The sequence below is a fragment of the Pundamilia nyererei genome, unplaced genomic scaffold, assembly GCF_000239375.1.
Source record: "Pundamilia nyererei isolate P.nyererei 1_Seehausen unplaced genomic scaffold, PunNye1.0 scaffold00101, whole genome shotgun sequence".
NCBI lineage: Eukaryota > Metazoa > Chordata > Actinopteri > Cichliformes > Cichlidae > Pundamilia > Pundamilia nyererei.
Genome location: NW_005187502.1, coordinates 1,979,617 through 1,988,316, shown reverse-complemented (window position 1 = coordinate 1,988,316; position 8,700 = coordinate 1,979,617). Strand labels below are relative to the sequence as shown.

Below are 8,700 nucleotides of genomic sequence, written 5' to 3'. Positions count from 1 at the left end.
CTGATGCATTCAATTCAATTTTAGTGACAACAAATCACAGCAAAGTTGCCTCAAGCCACTTTACATTGTAGGGTGAAGATCTTACAATAATACAAGTCTGTGTATAGGTACAGGTTAGTCCCCAACATTTTTTGCGCCACGGATCGGTTTGTGTCCGACATTATTTTCACGGACCGGCCTTTAAGGTGTCGCAGATAAATACAACAAAATAAAACCAGTACTGGTACCAAAAAAAAAAAGTTTATTCATAACACACAGGAAAAGACCCAAGGAAACCAAGTTAATGATAAAAATTATTTAAAAATAACGATGAAAACCCTAAAAATCATAAATTTCACACCCGAGCCTCAACTCTCGCGGCCCAGTACCGGTCCATGGCCCGGAGTTGGGGTCCGCTGGGTTAGTACATAAGACTGTGCTGCTGGCTCTAAAATGGGTGTTAGTAGAGGTAAATATAAGTACATAGAGTGGTTTCAAAGTGCTGGGCAGGATGTTTAGCACTGGAATGAGTAGACTTCTTAACTATGAACAAACTTTCACTGGATTGGATTATTAAGGCTTTTATTTATTTCCTGGTTAATTATTCGGCAGGAGATGCATTAGCAAGGCCTCGGTACAAAAGTAGCAGTAATTCATTAAGGTTTAAACCCTGGTGGACTCTTAGGTTTCCCTTCTTTTCCCCTTTATAATTAATGTTTAAATGCGTTTAACAGGATGCAACTTTAGCTCACTGGTTGAGTAGGTGTCCATGTGCCACATGGCTGAAGTACAGCAGCCAAGCTTTGAGTCTAAAGTGTGGTGCTGGGTTATGTGTCTTCTACTGCTCTCTCCCTCTCATTCCTGTCTGCTCTTCATTACCAAACAGTCGAATAAAGGGAAATTGCCCCCAAAATAAACTTAACACCAAAGAAACAATACATCATTATTTGGCGCAGCACGGTGGTGCGATTATGACCACTGTTGCCTCACAGCAAGAAGGTCCTGAGTTTGATTCCACCACCTGGTGGGGCCTTTCTGTGTGGAGGTTGCATGTTCTCCCCGTGTTTGTGTGGGTTCTCTCCGGGTACTCTGGCTTCCTCCCACAGTCCAAATACATGCAGTTAGTGGGGATAGTTGGTAATATGTGCGACTGGTTGTCTGTCTCTATGTGTTAGCCCTGTGACAGACTGGCGACCTGTCCAGAATGTATCCTGCCTCTCGCTCTATGGTAGCTGGGCTAGGATCCAGTCCCCCTGCGACCCTGACGAGGATAAGTGGAAGAGACGGATGGACACCATTATCTGTTTCTCCATTCAAAACGGCTCCATGCTGTTGCTAAATCACACAGGTGTGGGATGTGTTATGCACAAATTTTTGTAATTTTTAAAACTTCAGCTCCATACCCATTAACCATGAGACTATGCAAGAGGGAGTTGTAGTTCTTTGAGAATGAGTCCTACTGATTTTGAAGGCTTTTAAAAAAAAAAAAATGTCCATGAGGCTAACAAAGGTTACTTTGGTGCTTGATTAGCTAAATTAACGCCATTCATCAGGTTGGGAAGATTGTAACTTCTGCCTGTGCTTGTATGAGTTTCCACCCACAGTACAAAAGCATACATCTTAGGTAAACTGGTGAGTCTACATTGAGTGTAGCTAAGGATGTGAGAGTGTGGGGCCATGTGTCTTGATTTCTTAGATCCGTGACGGGCTGGTGACTTGTCGCAGGTGTACTCTGCCTCTCGCTCTGTGACAACAGGGACAGACTCCAGCCACCCACACTCTAAGCTGGATAAGCTTTTAAGAAAATTGATTCTTATTAACATTCTGTTCTCATCAACCTCTGCTGTACTTTGTTTTCAGCGCTCGCTATAACAAAATAACTCATTAAACAGGTGCTTCATGTTGGTGTTATCAGCTGTGTCAGCTGGTGTAACTGTACACTCTATCATTGCTTTTTGCTCCTGCCTGCCAAAAAACATTTAACTTGTGAACTTAACAGCCAACAACAAGAGTATGTTAGTCGGCTCAAAGCAAACAGAGCCTGCTCGAAATCACTATTTTAATCCGTTTTTCAGGTTTTCCATCTGTTTCCTGGGAGTCTGCGGAGGCTTTGCAAATACTGGTTGTATCTGCCTGATGTTAGACGATAGCTTCTCAAGTTGAGTGTTGGGGACGGGGTACGGGTGTCTTTAACAAGTGGACACATGCTCAGACGATGTAAACAAGCTTCATGCATACTCGAGTTGTCACACACATATAAGCATGCTCGCATGCTCCTCACCTCTGTTACGGCTCACCTTCTGGTGCCTGCAGGACAGTTGGATGTGGGCCTTCATCTTCATCTAGTAAACATACACTCTCACTGTCGGGATGACACGCTTTCCAAAGTGCATGCTGAGTCTGAACGAATGCGCGTGGACCCACAAATGAATGCTTCGCGACACCCCACAGACAGGCGTACAAGTGCACACGCGCGCGACCCCCACAGAGGAAGTGAGATTAGCTTTTTTGCTGCTGCTGTAATTCAGTTACCCCTCACTGCCGGAGGCCAAATGGCGAGCAGGGAGTAGGATTCTGCTGTGTCTGTGCTTTGTGTGGCTGTCGGCTTGCTTATCCCTGCCGTACACAGGTGAGTGTCTTTTTGCATGCCTGTCTACTCAACCCCTCCACATCCCCCCTCCCTGTCTCCACACAGCCTCGACACAACCTGGGTGCCCCCTCGCTGCTAAGCTGCCGCCTTAAATCCACTATTGTGATGGGTAATGTGTGACACGCTTCCCCTTAGGAATATTACCATTGGCATCAGGGTGAAATCTCAAACTCTACAAAAGTGTTTGTATTCATAAAAAGGCCCTATTAGTACCTAAATTATCCAATCCAACTTTATTTAAAAATTACGACAGAGTCGAGCAAACTGCTTTCCAGTTAACAGACAGCAGTAAAATACACAAACACATTAATACTATGGAAGCAGTACTGAACAAATTGGGGAAAACATTTTCCTTCTCTGTTAGCTCCTTTGTTCTTCAGCTCACTAATGGTTTCTTTTTTTTAAAGCTTTTTTTCCCCTGTGTGGCTTTCAATCGTATATTAATTCCTTACATGACAACCTCCCGTCAAAGGGTTTATTTTGCATGTCAAACAGAGCCTGATTTTAGAACAGCTAGAGTAGCTTTGCATGATTCCCAGTTCAGAATAATCCTGCCTTATACTATTCTTTGGTCTAGGCCTTTCCATTTAAATTTAAAACATGCCATTTTAGCTTCTCTCCCTCTGGGTCGCTCTCTAGTTACGCCAGCTTTAATCTTTATTCTGATTGGTCGGGGTTCTGTACTCCCAGTTCTGAACTATTGGTTTGTTCCAGTTCCTGGTCGGAATTTTCAAGCCCCTTCAACTAGGAATTTGTACTCGGAAAGCCAAAAGAAAACCCACCAATCCCGAGTTAAGAATTCAATCCAAGATGGGGGCAGCGAATGTAAACGGTAGTAAAATTGTAAAACTCGTAATCTATTTGTGACTCACTATAAATAAGCCATAAACAAAGCACTGATCAGGCTCTGTCCATGGATGTGCTACACTGACTTGTTCCTAATATTATAATATGTCCCTGATTCGACCATATTGGGAATATCTCCTGTCTATAACATCACAAAGATGTATAAGTGACACCAGTGAGGAAGTGCAGTATCCTGGATTCTTACTAATTACGAGTACTGTGAAAGATGTCTGGATGTTTAGAAGTCTGTGGGAAAAGCTCGTGTCTCTTTTGATTCATGATCTCAGTAAACACTTTCCTGATGAGTTTATGGTCTCAATCACTAGTTTCAGTTCCTATTACACACGATGTTCTTTTGGGAACGATTGTATTCCTGAGCGCTTCGGTGACTTATTTTGGCACATCATTATTTTATCCATTCGGTTGATTAGACCTGTTATTGCTGCTGACCTGTTTCAAATTAACTTTAAAGCATATTAACTTTTTGGCTCCTAATCACACTATACCGGGACTTCTCGATGCCGTGCGAGACTTAAAAAGGAAAAAAAAGAGTAGTTTCATGATCTCAGACAGTGAAAGAAGGGCTGAGAGGGAGAAACTCGGGATGCAACAGTGGAGACAGAATCAAAGAGTAAGTTAATAAGGTGCAAATGAGTGAAGGTTTAAAGAAGAAGATGAAGGAAGAGAAAAAGAGACAGAAACTGATTAGGAGTGGGTCGGAATTCAGCTTGAGAGAGACGAGCACAAAGTCTGCGAAAAAAGAAACAGCTCAGGTCTGACTATCCATTTTTTAAGACGTAGAGTAAATGAGGCCCAGTTCAGAACAGGGTCTTTTCATATAAGGATTTACATTGTGTAACAGCAATATTAATGTATTGTCATTTTACTATTTAAGTAAGCTTTGTAGACACAGCAATAAAATGTTGATTTTTTTTTTTTTTTCATCAGCAAGTCAAACTGATCAGATTTCTATGAAGTCACGATAAATAAATTACCCATCAACTTTGAGGTCGGCTGGTCCTTGTGTCCACCTTGATACACCGTAGTAGCCGATGCAAGGGAGGGTTCGGCTACCTGTTATTGTACCCCTACAGCCGTGATCTATGTGGTGTGTTCGCTCTCGCCAACTCTGCCCCCAACAAGCTCAGTAAAAGCTGAAACCTAGTGTACGTTGGCACGGAGGAGGGATTTTTGGGCTGAGATTGTGGTGGCGACACCAACGGGGCCAACCAACAGATCACAGACGAGCGGTGGAGCCAGTGAGCGGCTGGCGTGCCAGAACCAACGTCACTGAGCTGCAAAGTTGCAGTGCACACATACCTTGCATGTAGTGAGTCATGAGTGCGCACACGCATGTATTCACATGGTGGGAGGCAGCTGTCTGGCACAGGTTCACCACAATCCGGGGCTCTGCCTTCCCATCACCGCGGACCCCTTGCCAGGCCAGGCTTGGAAAGAGGTCACATTCTCCAAGGTGTGTCTAAACAGAAATGACATGTGGATGTGCTGGCACGAGATGCCGCTCTCGGCTCTCTACCACCGCATCTCATGCTCCTGCCAGAAAAGCAGCCGTGGTTGTTTTCTTTCCCCCTCTTTTCTCTTCTCTTTTTCTTCTCCCTCCCTGTGAAATGCAGCCCGGTGCCAGAGAAAACAGAATCAGTGTTTGTTTTAATGGTTGTTCCATTCCTCAGGTTTATCCTGACTTAAAAATACCAGTAAAGTGGGGAGCGAGCTTGACAACTGGAATGATGCTTATGTTAATTCGGGTATGCTATTGCTTCTTTTGCCTGAGGAGTTCTCTCTGTCATCTTTCATTAAACAGCTTTTCTACTGACTGACATGTTTGTGGAAATGTATCCCCGTGACTTATTCCCTTCATAACATGACAGCATAGTATTTATGGTATACGATGTATCATCAGATCTTTCTCAGGGCAAACGTCTAATTACACACTGATGGATAGCTCTAATAACAAATGCATGAATTAGTAGAAGGTGTCAAAACACACGTATACACACTGTTTTACAGAAAGAGTAAGATTAAAAAAAAAAAAAAAACGGGAAAAAAGAAGATCTGTTCTGGAGGATGCTGGTGCTGGCCCGATTCCTGATTACTGCGAGCTGTATAATTTGTGAGTGACACCTTCCTGTGAAACAGGATGTCTCCATTTAGACTGAGGTGAGCGGCGCGCATTAAAGATCCCCTCCAGACATCTTTTAAAACATTTAAAAATACTTTGCTTTGAACAATAATCTGTCCGATATGGTATCAGTAGGTGGATGTGTTGCTGGGAGTTTATTTAAGTTGCTTTCTGGATTACGACTGGCTTCCAAGCTAGCTGTGATGTTATAAAATTGGACTTGTACATGCATGTGTTCAGCTCAGACTTGAAGTAAAGTTTTACAGATGTAAATGGAAAAAAAAAAAGTAAAGCTTAGATTTTAAAAACTGTCCTTATAGTAAGCGCTGGATGTGATCATCACGTGTTGTGCTTTTGTCTGTTTGTCTTTGAAACAGCACAAGTGAGCACTCACATCGACGGAGCATGTGCTCTCTGGCCAGTCTTCTAGTTAGACACAACATGATGCCCTATGCCTAATATTTTGTTGGTTCCCCTTTCGTTGCCAAAGCAGCCCTGACCCATCGAGGCATGGACTCCACTAGACCCCGAAGGTGTGCTGTGGTATCTGCACCAAGATGTTTGCGACAGATCCTTTAAGTCCTGTAAGTTGTGAGGTGGGGTCTCCATGTTTGTCCAGCACAGTCCCACAGTTACTCGATTGGGTTGAGATCTGGGGAATTTGGAGCCAAGTCCACACTTCAAACTCATTGTTGTGCTTCTCAAACCAATTCTGAACCCTTTTTGTTTTGCGACAGGCTGCATTATCCTGCTGGAAGATGCCACAGCCACCAGTGAGTACTGTTTCCATGAAAGGGTGTACATGATTTGCAACAATGCTTCGGCAAGTGGTACGTGCCAAAGTAACATAGATGGCAGGACCCAAGGTTTCCCAAAATCGCCCAAAGCATCATGCTGCCTCTGCCAACTACCTTCTTCCTGCAGTGCATCCTGAAGCCGGGTGTTCTCCAGTAAGCAACACACCAGAAAAAGAAGAAAGAAAGTGTGATTCATCAGACCAGGATACCTTCTTTTATTGCTCTGTGGTCCTGTCCTGATGCTCGCATGCACATTGTTGGTCATTTTTAGTGGAAGAAGGGGGTCAGCATGGGCACCCTGACTGGTCTGCAGCTATGCAGCCCCCTACACAACAAACTGTGATGCACAGTGTATTCTGACACTTTTCTAAGGGCAACTAAACCTGTGTGGCTTTGAATTATAAACGGGAAGAGTCCCATAATATAACCACAACATTACAGGACACTGCGATGACAGTGCATCTCAAAGAAGGACAGTATTTGATGCAGTAGTTCAATGATTAATAAAGAAATTAAAAAAACAAAACAAGATAACATGACTAATGTGTTTGAAAACGGTTTCATGCTTGGACATTTAACAGACTTGAGCGATGTTTCAGTGCTTCACTGGTAAAATAAAGTCAAATATATGAAATATTTAAAAATAAGCTCTGGTATAGTTTCTTAAAATTCCTGAAAAGAATCCAAAAACAGCTGCCTTTTGATTTCAGGGGCTTGATGTTCTTCAATTTCAATTTCAATTTGACTCAATTTTATTTTAAAAACACCAAATATAACCATAGAGTGACAACCCCAACAATCAGATTACCCTCTATGTCCAACTCCAGGCCTCGAGGGCCGATGTCCTGCAGGTTTTAGATCTCACCCTGGGCCTGAATCAAATGATTAGTTCATTACCAGGTCTCTGGAGAACTTCAAGACACGTTGATGAGGTAATTTAACCATTTAAATCAGATGTGTTGGATCAAGGACATATCTAAAACCTGCAGGACACTGGCCCTCGGGGCCTGGAGCTGGACTTGGCAACAGTGGGAAGGGAAAACCTCCCTTTAACAGGAAGAAACCTCTGAGAGGACTAGGCTCAGAGAGGGGCAGCTATCTGCCATGAGCATTTGGGAGTGATGGGCTGTGGAAGCTGGAAAAGAGCCAGAGAAAAATAATAACCAATGATTAAATGCAGAGTGGTGGAGTCCCGGCATAAGGGAGGAGTCAGGGTCACCTGATCCACCTCTAATAATAGGAATGTTTAAAGCCTAATCTTAAAAGTTAGATATTATCAATATTAATATTGTGATATTCATATAAATCATTAATATCATTAAATGTGGGATATTTATGGAAATTAGAAGAGGCATGAACCAAAACAGTAAAGCTGTAATCCTGACAATCAAAATAATGAGCTGAAAAAATGTATCCATCGTTAACAGACTTTTTGAAAACGAGACATAAAAAAACTCTTGCAGGTTTAAAAGTCTAACACCAGCAGAGTTTAATGTGTTTCTGGATAAAATATTCCTGCTTTGAGATTTTAAAATGGTAAAAAATGTCAGGGATATCAAGTCAACCTAAAATTTGGAAGCCTAAGAGAAGCAATCCTGCTTTTCAGGGAACAAATTAACTGCTTCGAGAAAAAACATTCAGTACAATTAAAATAAGTAACATCTTAATTCGAAGTCGCTCAAGTCCAACGCTGCTGCTGTGCTTTCCCTGCTGATAAGCTTTTTAAAGCTGACAGCGCAGGATCACAGCTATCTGGTGAATGGAAATGCGATGAAAGCTACCCACACTCAGCGGATTGCTTTGGCTTGCATCATTCTGCATCCCTGGCTGAATTAGTGCTTACTAGGTGGTAATAAAACAACTCTAAGCTGCAACATTGAGTTCAGGTCGAAAATGGCTCAGTACAGTGCGCTGGGAAACTACACTTCTAAGTCTAAGGCGTGTCCAGGTTTGTCGCAGAGCTGATTAAACTCAAACATGTCCTGTTTTTGATCGACTGCCGCCCTGGAAGAGAGCGTGGAACATCACCTGGATCTAGTTTGCACTGACAAATCAAACCCATTTGTGGTGGGTGGGCAGGGAGTTAATCAAAACAGGGACTTTAATCATTTTATGTATGGTAGGAGTTTATAAGTTTTAAATATACATTTATGTGTTCTGGCCCTTATAACTGAGGATAAATCACAGCAGTGATCAGGCTGTGGAAAGGACACAGACACACACTGAACACAGCAGGCCAGGTAGCATGCTGAGCTCAACACAAAGAACAGGGATGAGGTCCGTGGGGA

General features: G+C 42.8%; 1 long non-coding RNA gene across 1 annotated transcript; it reads left to right on the top strand.

Annotated features, from left to right (window-relative positions):
• Window positions 1-6,358: 6,358 nt before the first annotated feature.
• Window positions 6,359-6,673, top strand: LOC102210054 (uncharacterized). The gene is made up of 2 exons (XR_311930.1): window positions 6,359-6,445; window positions 6,540-6,673. It is a non-coding gene; the product is annotated as an uncharacterized LOC102210054 (long non-coding RNA).
• The last annotated feature ends 2,027 nt before the right edge of the window (window positions 6,674-8,700 follow it).